Source organism: Struthio camelus, chromosome 14, assembly GCF_040807025.1.
Source record: "Struthio camelus isolate bStrCam1 chromosome 14, bStrCam1.hap1, whole genome shotgun sequence".
NCBI lineage: Eukaryota > Metazoa > Chordata > Aves > Struthioniformes > Struthionidae > Struthio > Struthio camelus.
The window spans coordinates 23,416,925-23,430,380 of NC_090955.1; the positions used below are offsets into that span (position 1 = coordinate 23,416,925).

Sequence of the window (13,456 nt, forward strand, 5' to 3'; positions counted from 1 at the left end):
AAAACACCAGCACCAACGCCAGCTCCGCTCAGGAACGCCCTGCGATTCTAACTCTTACAGGATATAACGGGGAGTACGTGTGGACCACCTTAAACTTCGTCCTGAACACTTCAGCGCTCAACATCTCCAGTTTTCCTGCAATTTCATACATCTGCCCAATGTCAGAGATAAGTGACTTCGCCTAGAAACTCAGCGCCTGTAAAACTATGCTGTACGTGCCCTCCTGTTTCAAATAAATAGGTCTAAGTAAACATTGCCTGATGTTGTTTGATAGTTCCTATTTCACAGAACTAGATTTAAAAACTCATCGCTTCAGCAGAAGAAGGGGCAAAACTGCATCCCATTTCCACGCAGCACACTGAATACTCCTACCTAAATGACTGAAATACCCCTTAATTCACCCTTTTCTTCTCCTTTTGAAGCCACCTGCTCCAAAAGAGGCTGTAATTGTAGGACTGAAATGTTTTATCTGGCAAACTCCAGGACGGAGATGAACCACTAACTTTGCAGAGCCGGAACCATTTAAGAATAAAAACAGGAACCACCATATAGAAATAACTGTATGGAGACCAACATTTACATCACATTTCACATTGGCTTCCGGCAGCCCCAGATGAATATTTTGAAAAGAAATTGTATTGCAATACAAAAACAACCATTCCAAAAACAGGTTGTTATAAAATACAGTAAGAACAGGTTCATACAGAGAAAGACACGTGAAGACTGCTGAGTTGGGCAGTAAAACTTTATATATTTATTTGAAGGTGCTCACACAGCTTATTTACAAAGAAACAGTTTTCTTGCCGATGATGTTTTGTCCCACTCTTCTAAATACAACGTACCTCATCACTCCAACGGTTACAAAACATATACATTATATTATAGAAGTGAAATAGGTGCTCCATTTTCTCAAAGACAGAAAAGTCTGCTAATAATATGATAAACTTTAGCTCAACCTTTTACTACTACGCACTAAACTCCAGCTGTTTCTAAAGACTGAAGTCCTGCGTCGGCATATACCACAAAAACACACAGTCACACGAAATGCCTGTCCCTAGTGTTTCAAGCAAGCAGTGTTTTTCCCCCCCCGAGGGATTTACTAAGCAATGCAAATTCCAACCAAACTCCCTTACTCCAGCACGACTTCCACTAGTTTCACGGGAGTTTTGCACCAGAGAAGACGCATGATCCAATTTGTGTAAATACGCTTCAAATTCCTGGTGCGTTTGTTTCTGCATTTCATCTTTATTGGCTCCCACCAGTATCAAACTTGTTAAACCCTGGACTTGTGCCAAAACAGTACTACGGACCGAGATCTAACGACAACTGTTCTGTTAATTCCTTCGGTGGTAACAGGAAACTACTCCACACTTCATCTTCCCAGTGGTGTACAACATTCAATTCTAGCAGCAAAGATGAATGAGATTTCCTAACTTCAGTTATTTATAAACCCATTAGTGTCACGTCACCCCAGCTATCATCTAATGCATATCGATTCTGAGCTCTATTTGGGCAGCAAGTCCTATTTTGCATGGTACAGCACGAGGGGGCTGTGACTTGCAAAAGCTCCATTCTGACGGGGTCATTAGAAATTTGATTAAAGACGGAGCTGCACAGCTCGGTCAAAAAAAAATACAGAGCTTGGAGAGAAAAAAAGAAAGAAAGAAAAAAAAGGGTTTGCTTTCTTCACGTACCCCCAACTCTCAAAACTTCCCAAGCAGAACTTGCGATACGTGCAGCTGAAGCAGCAGGGCACACGGGGCAGCAATCGCATCTTTCCTGGGAAGGGACATGCAGCAGGGGTATAAACACAACCTTGTTCTACGGTTAGCCAAAAAAGAAAAGTCACGCGGTGAACACCGGGCGCCCCAGAGGACCGGAGCAGCGTTCAGCTAGCGCTCGCATTTTGAAAAATCTCATTTTGTAGCACGGCGAGATAAGACACGGGAAGAGGGCATACGCTTCATCACACTACCGTTTAGTGATCAACGCAGTCTGACTTACCAGCTGCACAAGTTGCTTTTAATAAGTTTCAAAGTGAAAAACAGCAATGTCAGTCATACTTCCAAGCCAACTGCTCTTTCAGCGACAGTTGACTTCTTTAAGCACCGAATAAACGATCGGGAAGTGTCCAGTCCTTTTTTCTCCCCCTTCTAAATGTTTATTCCCAGCTGCAACGCTGCTTCCTGCAGAGCAAGCGCTGAGCGACTCAGCCCCGTCTAGCAGCCGCCTTCCCCCTCTTCCTTTCAATGAACCAGCAATACGTATACGTAGTAAGCTGCGCACAGAGGAGAGCAACGCTGCTGTCACAGAGACCTTCAAACAGTTTGAAACACCGCGGACGCCTGCAAACTCAAAAAAAAAGAAAGAGAAAGAAATCCTTTAACCAGCCTAACGGAAGTCAGACCGCGCTAAGCGCTGACATTTGCCAAGCGGCAAAGGTTCGCCGACTGCAACGGCGACGCACGCTCACGCAAAGTCGAGCTGCTTTAGCTAAACCGCATTTAAATTATTTTAAGGAGGAAACTCCACCGTGTGATTTTATCTTCTTAACGAGCTGTGGGACTGACAGACATCAATTTACGGGAGCCATCTACCTTAACGCTAGTTCTGACGTGAGAGCCGCTACGTCCAAATTACGCGAAAGCAGCACATCCATCCAGGAGCTTACGCTCCCCTACTAAGTTGCATCGTTATCCTGTTTAACTTAAGAATTATGTAAGTTGTCTTTTATAAGCTAAAAGATAATAAAAACCCCCACAACTTAAGTCATCTAGGGAAAGATCCAAGGGAAACACAAGCGTTCACACAGAGATTAAAAATAAACAGTGTGAGGCTTAGGGAGACGAGGTTTACCTGTGCTCCCCTGACGCCAGCAGGGCTGGCGAGCGCCGGGGGGGAAGTCGCAGCACGCACCCGCGTTTGATTAATCGTTTCCGACCAATTTCCAGGTCCGGGTTGAACGTGAGCTGTCCTCATTCACTCTGGTACTTCCAATACACGCAACCGTGCCCAACAGTCCAGCGTGTTATAAACTAGCCTAAACGACGTGGTCTGCATATCGTTACGTACACCCTTTCTAGCACGTTGCAGCGGGCGGGCGGAAGCCCTCTGCCCACCCCTTCAGAAGACCAGAACATCGGCGGGTTTCGCCATTCGACCGTAACCAGCAGTGTCCGCGTGCACCCTTTGTCAGTTAACGGAAGGCAGGGCATATGGCAGACTTCAGCGTTTTAGTTTGCCAAGAAAGCCGACGGGCAGACTAGAAGTTAATAAAATAAGCATCTATTATTGCACTAACGCTGAACCTGTATACTTCAGAGAAGACTGAAGCCTGTTTTCCTCAACAGCAGCTGTGTTTACACTATAGCACAGTCTGGTACCTCAGAAACTCAAGTGAACTTAAATCCTACAATAACCACGCCGGCTCCAAGGGGAAAACCGTTAAGAGAAGAAACACACGCTCGATTTCTCGCGCTAAATAAAAATCTTTACTTCAGTTGCTTTTAAATGTGCCACAATTTCATCCACCATGGACTGGGGATACAACTGGCGAACAAGACACGTTGAAAACAGTTGTCTTTGGTGGACACAGTAGCATAATATAAAAATGCATCTGTGCGCACCAAATAGTTTTTCCCTTCTCCCCCAGCAAGATACACAAACACGTTTTAATCAATACTAGAGTTGGTCTAAAGTTTAGACTTTGAACCACATCCATCACTCACTGTCGGGAACAGAAAGCCTGTCCTCTAAAGCTTTCTTCCGATGAAAAAAATCTGTCCGTTGCCAAGATGATTCAGTGTTACTTTTTCATTTATTTAGGCTTGGAGGATATCTGGCTTTCTCTTCCTTGCGCCCACTGCACAGAGTAGGAAATACACTTTATCTACAGTTACCCAAAACTTTGGTCACCTATTCTGCATGACACAGTCAACTCGGCCAGATCCGTGGAGCTCCTGATTCAGAAAAGGAAAAATCTACTTGCTTTTACCTGAAAACACCATATAACGTTATGCTGAAGTCAACAGATCCATCCCCATGGCAGCAAGGCCCCAACCGGGGAACGCCACCAGCCTTTAAGCATTGACGTGCGGGAAAACATCCATCCGTGAGCCTTCTCCCCCGTCTAAGCAGACCAGGCACAGAAAAACCATTTGCTTAACCAGAGCATTGGCAAGGACGCAGCTGATCGATACTCCAAACTTGTGAATTCGTGCAGCAGCAGTAACCAGGCTGCCTAATGATCCCCTGCACAAAGAGCACCAGTCGTTCAGCCCGAGACAGTCAATGATTCTTCAGCTGGGCTAGCTTCCTCGTTGCTCAGGATACAAGATAAAGCCGTTGTGCGATTATTACTTAACACTCCTTCTTGGGCAACCCCCGGTTCTATCATTCTGATTGATGCTTACTCCATTTGTCTTTCGCTTATGATGCCGGATCCGGTTTGGGTTGGGGAACGTGGAGGATTTCTTCTTCAGAAAGAATTGCATCTCAACACCAAGAGAGGGATGCAATCCTCCCGCCAAAGCGGGCCGCGACAAGGGGGGAAAGTATGGGCAACCTGGAATTTGACATTGGCCTTTTCCTCGGGCTGGCTGTTCCCATGACATCTGCAGGGAGCACCAAGATCTGCAGATACCACGAGCAGAAGGGAGGCCGATCCGAAAGGCTTCTCCAAAAGGCCACTGCCTTCCCAGGAGACAACTATGATTAAAGAAGGTGAAGCCAACTGCTGCTCATGAATTTGAGGTAAAACTCAGAGTATGCTCAAGTTGCCTGACCTCCCTGCTTCAGAGTCATATTCATTTTCTGCTAATGCAAATAAAACGGAGCAAGCAGTGGGAACGCTGTGCGCTTAATGTCACCAATACCTGGGCAGTGTGGGCACGACCAGCTTTCATTTAACCAATCCCCAAACAAGAGTATGATGGAGAGTACTGTCAGGGGGTTACATCCAGCACTGCCCCAAAATTGCACTGTAAAAATAGAGTAATCACTTTTTTTTTTTCTTAAATCAAAATGACTAAAGAGGTAGTAAGTTCTGGTTTTAGTTGTCACCAAACATAGACGCTTCCGAGTATCTCAGCAATATTGCACAACACTGGACATGCTCTCAATTTAAGTAAACCATACACTTGCTGACTGCTCCTGCTCTCCTAAGTTTTCTTACAACGCAAAGCCCCGTGCTGACTTTCCTTGTAGCTGGCGCACTTACAAACAGGTAAGCCGGAGAGATCACATCATAAGCATCTATTGCCAAGAAGTCACAGCTACCCAAAAGACACTTAAGAGGCACAGTCTTTAGGAACAACCTCCTGCTCTTAAATAGATGCTTGGTCAAAAAACCTTGCATAAATAAATAATGTTTTAGGTTGCGGGGTTCCACCCCCCCCCCCCCCAGATAACTGAAGTCATCATTAGAGCGCGGGCTGCAATACTTCCCTATCAAGAGATCCCAGGCAGAGAGCACAAAAAATTTTTCCCGCTACTTATAGCGGCATGTGGATATTAAAGACAACAAATTTAGCAGGAGTAAGTATAGTGTAGGAGTTAAATGCCATCAGGACTTACTAATTTTTGACATAACCAAATTAACCCAATACCAACATCTAAGGAAAACTACTGAAATCCAATGCTGTTGGGGGGATTAAGAGGAAATGAGAAACTGCGCTTATTCTTCACTGCTACTTCACTATTTCAACAATATGGGATTCCAGGTTCCCACTCTAGATCTTCTGTTTTAAATAGTAAAGCTGAAAATAACTTCTTTAACACCACGTACCTTTTCTTCTCTGATGCACCACGAAAGACCTAATATGGGAATGTTGCCTGCAGACACTGCAGACAACAAAACATCTGGCAGCTTTCCAAGTATCCCTTCTGAAGCGTCTCTTTCCACTTCACATTGGGAAGCTGAGATAGAGCAACCTGGCAAAAGAGTTAGGCAATGCTATAACCAGCCAGGTACACTCAGAGTCTTCGTATCAAATTCATACTCAACCCACTCTTACAGAGACACTCAAGACTATTACTTTAAAATGCTGAACAATCGTACACAAATATCCCGAGAGAGAGCAGTTGCCTAGTGCTGGTTTGTATCGTACTTGTGCTTCACAACAGCCTCGTCCTTCCAACGCAGACACGGGCAGCGAGTCCAAGTACGGCGCTCCAGGCCACCGGGGAATTCTGCGACAAAGCCACCGCCTGCAGTGATAATGCTCTACAACGCTAGTGTGTCTAGTGGCATCAAGCTTTTAGCAAAAAAGAATATTCTTGGAAAGAGACAACAATGCAAGTACATTTTTAAAAGGGAAAGCTAAAGGGATTCTGCCACATCTTGCCACGCAGAGAATGAAAGCTTGCAGGAGAAGCCCAGTGGCATGATGCTGTTATGTCATATAAGAAGTCTAAATTTAATCCAAACCTAGAGGAATCACAGATCTCAAGGCGGGCGAAGCAATCGGACTCCAGTGCAGCTTAAAGTACGTGGACCATGTCAGCACGTCTTAGACAGCCCAATACTGTAATGCACACCACACCTTCTTTACTCAAAATTTCAATTCAATTTGTCTGCATGACCTCCAGGGAGTATTTTCCCCAACAGTGAATTCTGATTGCCACCTCACTTATCAAAATATATTCAGTGATAAAACTTGAAGTGTTTCTTAAGTTATTAAAGCGTATTTATCAACATCTCTGTCTTAGATACCAGGTTAAACAAGACCCAACATCGAGCTTTCCACCAGCTCAATGAAATATCTTTCAGCTTTTTTTTTTTTTTTTTTAAATATCAGAGAAATAGCTTACACAAATTTAGGAGGAGAATCAGACACCTCTGCAAGAAATGGAAACCTCATAGCTAGGGAGAAATTTTAATCAAGACGAGAAAAGTTGGAAAATTTGCACTTCATATAAGTTTCTGTGCGTTAATAATTAGTCATGACCAAGTACCTGAAAGGTCCTCAGACAAATATTTATGTTGAGAAAGCATGAGGGCTCAAGAGATTTGCAAGGCATTAAAGCTCATCGAGGAACTGGTCCACAGTTTGATCCCTGTAAGCATCTCACATGTCTCACATGGTCACCAAGTTGTTTTAGCTGAAGAAAACAGCTCTGCTACATGGAAACATTAGTCCACAGTAAGCAAGGGGTTAGCAGAGATAAGTTATAAGGAGGAAATCTGTTACTAAACCAGTTTTGATAGACAGAGAAATCTTTGCATATGAAGAGGCTCCAGGCTGCCAGTGTGAAGACAACTCAAGCTGGCAAGGTCAGAAACTGTTGATGTGATGTCTGTAAAATTGCCGATGTGAAATAAATCAGGTATGAGACAGTCACAACAGCCTTTCTGACATGGGCCTTGCAATCTTCATATTGGCCAGAAACCAAGGCTTAACTAGCATGAGCAAGAACTAAATATGCTCCCTTTCTGGGTTACCTAGAAGAGGGAAATACAGTCACTGAAATTGCATACAAATCACATGGATTGGAAAACTTCAACAGCCAAAAGCAAGACCTTTTCTTACCCATGTTCATATTTTTGGTCCTCAAGAGAAAAAGATTGCTAAGAAAGGTCTTCAAGCAATAAAGAGCTTGCAGGTAGCTAAATGCAGCATCGCATTTTGTGTGTTGCAAATTAAACCACGGCCGCCCCATTCCAGATCTTCTTACTCCTGCAGAATACATTTCTGGGAAACGCGACCCCCTGTCGCAACCTTAACAAGTAGCGATGGATCCAGGGTCGTTGCATACACGAGCGCCTCCTTCCTCTGATCAGGATTTAAAATCCATCTTCCAGCTGCATTTGCATGTCTGCAGCAGATTTTTTTTTTTCTAATCGCTAAAAGCAAGTGTTGGCAGAGTTAAAAACCCCAGAATTGCAGCTGCAATAATAATTTAGGCTTCAGGGTTAACAACCCCCTGCAAGAAGTGGAAACACACATGGCAGGTTAAGACAGAGCGTTGGTGCTTTGGTGGGAAACTCGTAAAAGCTTACAGCTCTTACAAAAGTGGCAATGGCAAAAATGGGAAATTTCTGCTGTGGGGGGAACTGAAAGTCACCTGCTAAGCGTATATGACTACCTTATATTTAATCTATTTTGTGGGTTATTCTTTACACTTCTTCAGCACCTAGAGCACATGAAAACTGTTGAGCCTTACAACTCTTTGTATGAGGAATCAGAAACGTCTAGAATACGTTTGTGCAATACTGTGATCCACTATAAGAACAATATCCCAAGCTGTTACAGCGACTGACAAAGTAGATTTTTGACATTCAGCATTACATGCAAGAGACTCACCAAAAACCTGGTCTGTATTGGATTTTTAGAAGTCTGCACCTTCCTCCTGCTACGATTCTCTGCTGATACTCCAATTTCTCACTAAGCTGTTCACCATTCTCACAGTCTTCAAGATCCAAAACTTGTACGGCAGTTCCACCATTAATTCAGCCCATCCCAAAAATTGGTTTGGCTACCATAAAGACCTTTCTCCTCTACCCCCGTTCCCCATCAACAATCTTGCAAGGCCAACAGCAAGTTTATCAGACCCATCGCAGATTAAGTTGCTCAAAGAGCTACAGACTTAAAAGCCATTTAAAAGTCCCTGTCAAACTTCCAGTTTTAAATGCAAGACCTGGTTGTGGAATTTCAGTTTTAGCCTGAAGACAGGTTTTCTCAAGTCAACAGACCGTAATCTATTATTTTCTGATCTTCCTATTAGACAGGAATTCTACCCCGACAGCAGCATTGCCTGGGACTTGCCCTGTTCAGTCAGTAGTCACATCACAGCGATCCCTGCACAAGATCCTAAGAGCAGATATTTACTCTCTTAGAGCCGCAACAGCAATACACGTTTGACAGACTGTACTGAAAAAAGTCCGTTACTCCCACCCTAAAGTGCTCTGAAAGCACCAGCACTGCTACCTAAGCAGATTGCTGGTGCCTTGCTCCCGGACAGCAAAGTTTTTTCACTTTTCATCCCCTCAGACACCGACGTTGCCTGCAGTCATCTTCCCTTGCTACAAGAAAGCCTACTAACTTGAAGAACAAATTTGGAGTATGCTACAATGTTAAAATAATTATAGGAGCCCGTACCTATACATCCAGTTAAATGAAAAATTTGAACAAAATCGAGTTTCGAGGCATTTGACCGTATGCTTTTTAGAGAGTTCTGCGCTTTTAACATTGGCTTAGTTTTCCAGAGGGTGAACTGACTGAGCATACGCCGCTTTTTGGCATGATATCAGCCCGCTGCTGGGCTAGGTGCAGCTTCAAGTGTGCCTAGCTACTGCAATTTTTAGACTGACCAGAGGAAGAGCCTAGGCCTTCCCTACGGGCGTTACAGTTGCGACAATAACTTTACTGCATTTTCCTACTATGCAGACAGTATAGAGGCAAGCTTTTTTTTTTTTTTTTTAAACTAAGTTCATTCAATATAAGCAGGAACGTTGGATAAACTTGCATAGTATTTGAGCAAACAGACGAGGAAATACATGCATCAACTGCTACAAGAAACTGGCACTATTTTTTTAATCATAATTCAAAATATTTCCTTCACAGAGACATTTTTGCACACAACAGCTTGTGAAATAATGGAACTAATATTTTAATCAAGCTATCAGGCTTAACTATTAAGTAACCCAAGAAAATACTAATACTTAACTGCAGAGTACAGGAGGAGAGATGGGTTTGGAGCGGCATTACGAGCACCTGAGACGACGACTCAGAAGCGCTCCGACACATCTTGCCTGGGAAGTTCGCGTTCAGTGCCGAAGTCTATGCTCACGCTCCCTTTTCTTTTCCAGCTCCCTCCTGCCTCTGCTTCCCTACGAGCTTCTTCCCTCCATCAAGTCACACATCATCCACGTTTGGGAAATCAAACCAGCCGCAGTTTGTGAAGGAACAAAGTCCAAAAGAGGAAAAGTCAGTCAACTTCAATTATTTCTGCATGCTGACGTGTACTCAACGTCCAACGCAGGGCTGTAGCGAACCCGTCAACGTGCGTACGCACAACTTCCCCCCGCGCGACGGATTCAGAAGACGTTTTGTCACAGACGCCAGCCCCGAGAGCAGAGCGCTTCTAGCTCAAGCCAAAGGACCCTTCGCTACGGAGAAAATACGGCAGCAGTTGGGTTCAAAGACCTTAGCATCAGACCAAGCGGAGAAACACTGACACAGAGCAGATGCGTCGTTACTACTACGCAGCGTTAGCGTTTATCACCAAGCTTGAAAGAGATGTTTTTAAATTCACGGCTAGGATACGTGGCCTGAAGTCCACGCTAGCCAAGGTTCGGGGCACCAGTTTCGATTGCTTCAACGGGAGCTGGGCTCCTACTGCTTGGAGAATCGGGGCCCAAGCCGCTAAACTTAGGGAACCAGCCCCGGTGTAGATCAAACAGCAGCGAAGAGGTTGTCCCTACGCTGCCTTCGGTTTCGACTGTTGTCCGACCCGCTCCCTCCAGATACGGCACGACAACTGCTACTAGCGTGGGAAAAAAAAAACACCAGCAGCACTTCACTTTCTGCTTTTATTTTTCAAACAAGAAAGATTAGCAAACCGGAGAGGAAAACCCTCCGCTGAGCTGCCCATAAATACAATGCTCACGTCAATTTACGCTGCCTGTTACACCAACAGCAGACGTCATCCTTTTCACGTCTTTTTAAAAAGTCCCTTAGGAAACTAAATCAATAACCTTAAACAATAGCCACTGCCCCCAGAAAGCAGACCACTTTAAGTGTAACACGAAAAAGCACCGTTAGTGTTGTTTTCTAGGCTTACGTGTTTTAATTACACCCCTCCATCCCCCTCCGTGCTTCGTAATTGCGTTTTCTTTTATCTTCAGAAGGCCAACTTTATCCGTAAGAGGTTGTGGCCGCAGATTTCAATCCTTTCACCACAGAGTCCTGAGGTCTCCCACTGCTTTCCAAGATTTCATTCGCATTTTGTTTTAAGAGGGTTCCAGTTCAGACTGGCACTTATTTTTTTAATGGAAACGCGTCTACACAAAGGAGGGATGTTATAAGGATAACCAAAAAAAAAAAAAAAAAAAAAGTCCCCCCTGCATCTGAAGGGATCACAGAAACATCAAGGTCCTGAGCTCCATCACAGGGCTTAGGAAAATTTGCTTCAACTGCAGTATGTTTACAGGGTACACTTACTTACAGCGCCTTTGCAATTCCGGGTGAGCACACCGCAACGCGTTCTTCCTACCTGCAGTTTCCAGGAAACCTCGCAAAGACACGCTGCCATCAAACGCTGCCGTCGTACCACCACCTCGCTCTTGTCTGTCTGATGCCTTGACGCTTCGCTTCTCGGTGGCGAAACGAAAAGCCTTCTTCCTGCTATCGTTATTTACTCCGCAGAACTTGGCCACTATTTCGGTTCCACTGTGCCAGCACATCCCTTAACAGCATGCTCAAGCAGCAATAATAAGAGGCTAAAAGCACAGCAATACCGTTACTTCTCACCTTGCAGACTAGATTCCATAATACGCTGCTGGTGTTAAAGCAGCAGCCGAGCCTTTTCTGAAAAGTGCTCAAGTTAAGCCTCGTAACAGGTTCAGAAAACATTGCAGAGCAACGAGGCTTTAAACGTGGCATTTTAAGTCTAGAAAACTGAGAAAGTCACACACATATACTTTACGACGAAGCCAGAATAGGTCTCAGTGGATTTATGAATTCTGAGAGACTTTGAGTGCCCACATAAATAACCCTCATAAAGGCCCCACGTTCGGTCTTGGAACACCTCCAACCCGCTACGACCTTCGAACACTGCGCCCGATAGTCCTATGACTCCCCGTTTACATGGTAGCTCATCAAGCGTTCCCGTATTATCCACCGAAACGCTATTTCAGCTTACTAAAGCTCCATTTGAGTCACCACTCAGACTCTACCACCCTTCGCGCTTGCAAACCGCTATGGGAATCATGGCTTTCCCCCCCGCGCCCTTTCTTGCTAAGCAGACTCATAACATTATGAGCTGTGCTAAATCAAGAAATTCTCTCTCCAGGCAACGCCACCGAAACGCAGCCTTGTTTTCGGTTATTGCTCGCTAAGAGATAGGCTTCCATCCCCTTCCTCCATTTAAAAAGTACAGAAAGCTTTTGAAAAAAACAAACAAAAAACAGCTTTCAATAATACAGATTTCACATCGTGAGAACATTAATAGGCCTAAAGGCCCCAAAACAGTGACAGCGTGGTATTGTAGCGAATACCTGAAAGCAAGTGATGATGTGCTTATTAACCCGCATCGGGAGCGGGGCTGCTACATGAAAATCTGTTCTCACGTTAAGGTTTTTTTTTTTTGCACTGCCCAAACATTGCCACGATCACTTCCAGGAGGAACAACAATTTAAAAAACGAATTCGTTCTGGCCCTTTCAGATCTCTATGCAAAGCAAGCACATAGACGCAGTGAAGAACTGTGCTGGGGGGGGAAAAAAAAAAATCCTCCCCGAAAACCCCCCAAACTTTCCCAAGCTGAGGTCATGTCTGCAGTATCAAAAGTTTAATTCTTGTGAGATACTTTGCTAGGTCTTGCGGTTGGGGAAATGTCTTCTGAATACACAAGATTAAAAGCCTGTTCTTCCATACCAGGGACGGGTAAGCACAGAAGAAGTTAAGCAAATAGGCAGAAAACAAACAGAAAACTGATGCGGTGCAGAGAAACGAGAAACGGACTTTTCAGAGGGCCCCCCAGGAAAAACGCTCCTTCACAGCACGCTGAAGGCGCTTCTGCCGGCCGCTGCATTCAACTCTCCAGGGCTCTTCGCTCCTCGTGCAGAATTCACGCGGAATATAATTCCCTTGGATTTTATTACGCTGCCACAGAACATGGATTAACTGAAATGCAAAAATCCATTTTCTCCGGAGCATGTCACACAGGTGCCGGACACGAGCCGCTCCGTACGGCACCGCGCGAGGAGACAGGCTCAGCCGGTCTCTTCCCCTCATGCTAAGGCCTTCGGTGCTGCTATTTTCCAAACCGGAGTAACTGCTGATCTGTTTAGGCCACTTCAGTATAGAGGCTCGGTGGCTGTATGCAAGCCTGCTATAGATCTGAATCAACAACATTTTAAAAGCTTCACAAACAGGGAACTTCAGAGAAAGGTTTTTTTTAATGCTGCAATTCTCACAGTGTTGAATTCAGTATCAGACACCGTACGGCAGATCCAGTCCAAGATACTTCTTGTATCTTGGGATATAAGAGAAATAAGCGGGAAATAAGAGTTTTACTAAGGATATAATACAACATTAAGGCAAAAAAAGAAGTTTAATGGTCACCTCAGGTCAGAGGGTGGTCAAAAGTGTAACAGGAACACATGATTGCTGCTATCACCATTTCAGGTCTATTCATATTCCACCATCAAAATGAAAACTCTTTCATAAGTGTTTCTTTAATAAATAAACTTTGTAATTGCTAACAATTGCCAGTTTAAGAGCCTTTTGCATACT

The 13,456-nt window shown here is 44.4% G+C and overlaps 1 protein-coding gene across 3 annotated transcripts in view; it reads right to left on the reverse strand.

Moving 5' to 3' along the window:
* SFMBT1 (Scm like with four mbt domains 1) overlaps positions 1-13,456 on the reverse strand; it is an 80,254-nt gene that overhangs the window by 56,898 nt on the left and 9,900 nt on the right. The window contains exon 2 of one of the 3 annotated variants that reach the window (XM_068906902.1): positions 5,786-5,931. The exons of 1 other annotated variant lie outside the window; for it this stretch is intronic. The gene's annotated coding sequence lies outside the window, so the exon portion shown is untranslated. Of the gene's footprint in view, positions 1-2,004; positions 2,475-5,785; positions 5,932-13,456 lie in introns of those variants that run through there. One more of the 3 variants, XM_068906903.1, reaches the window with a different exon arrangement.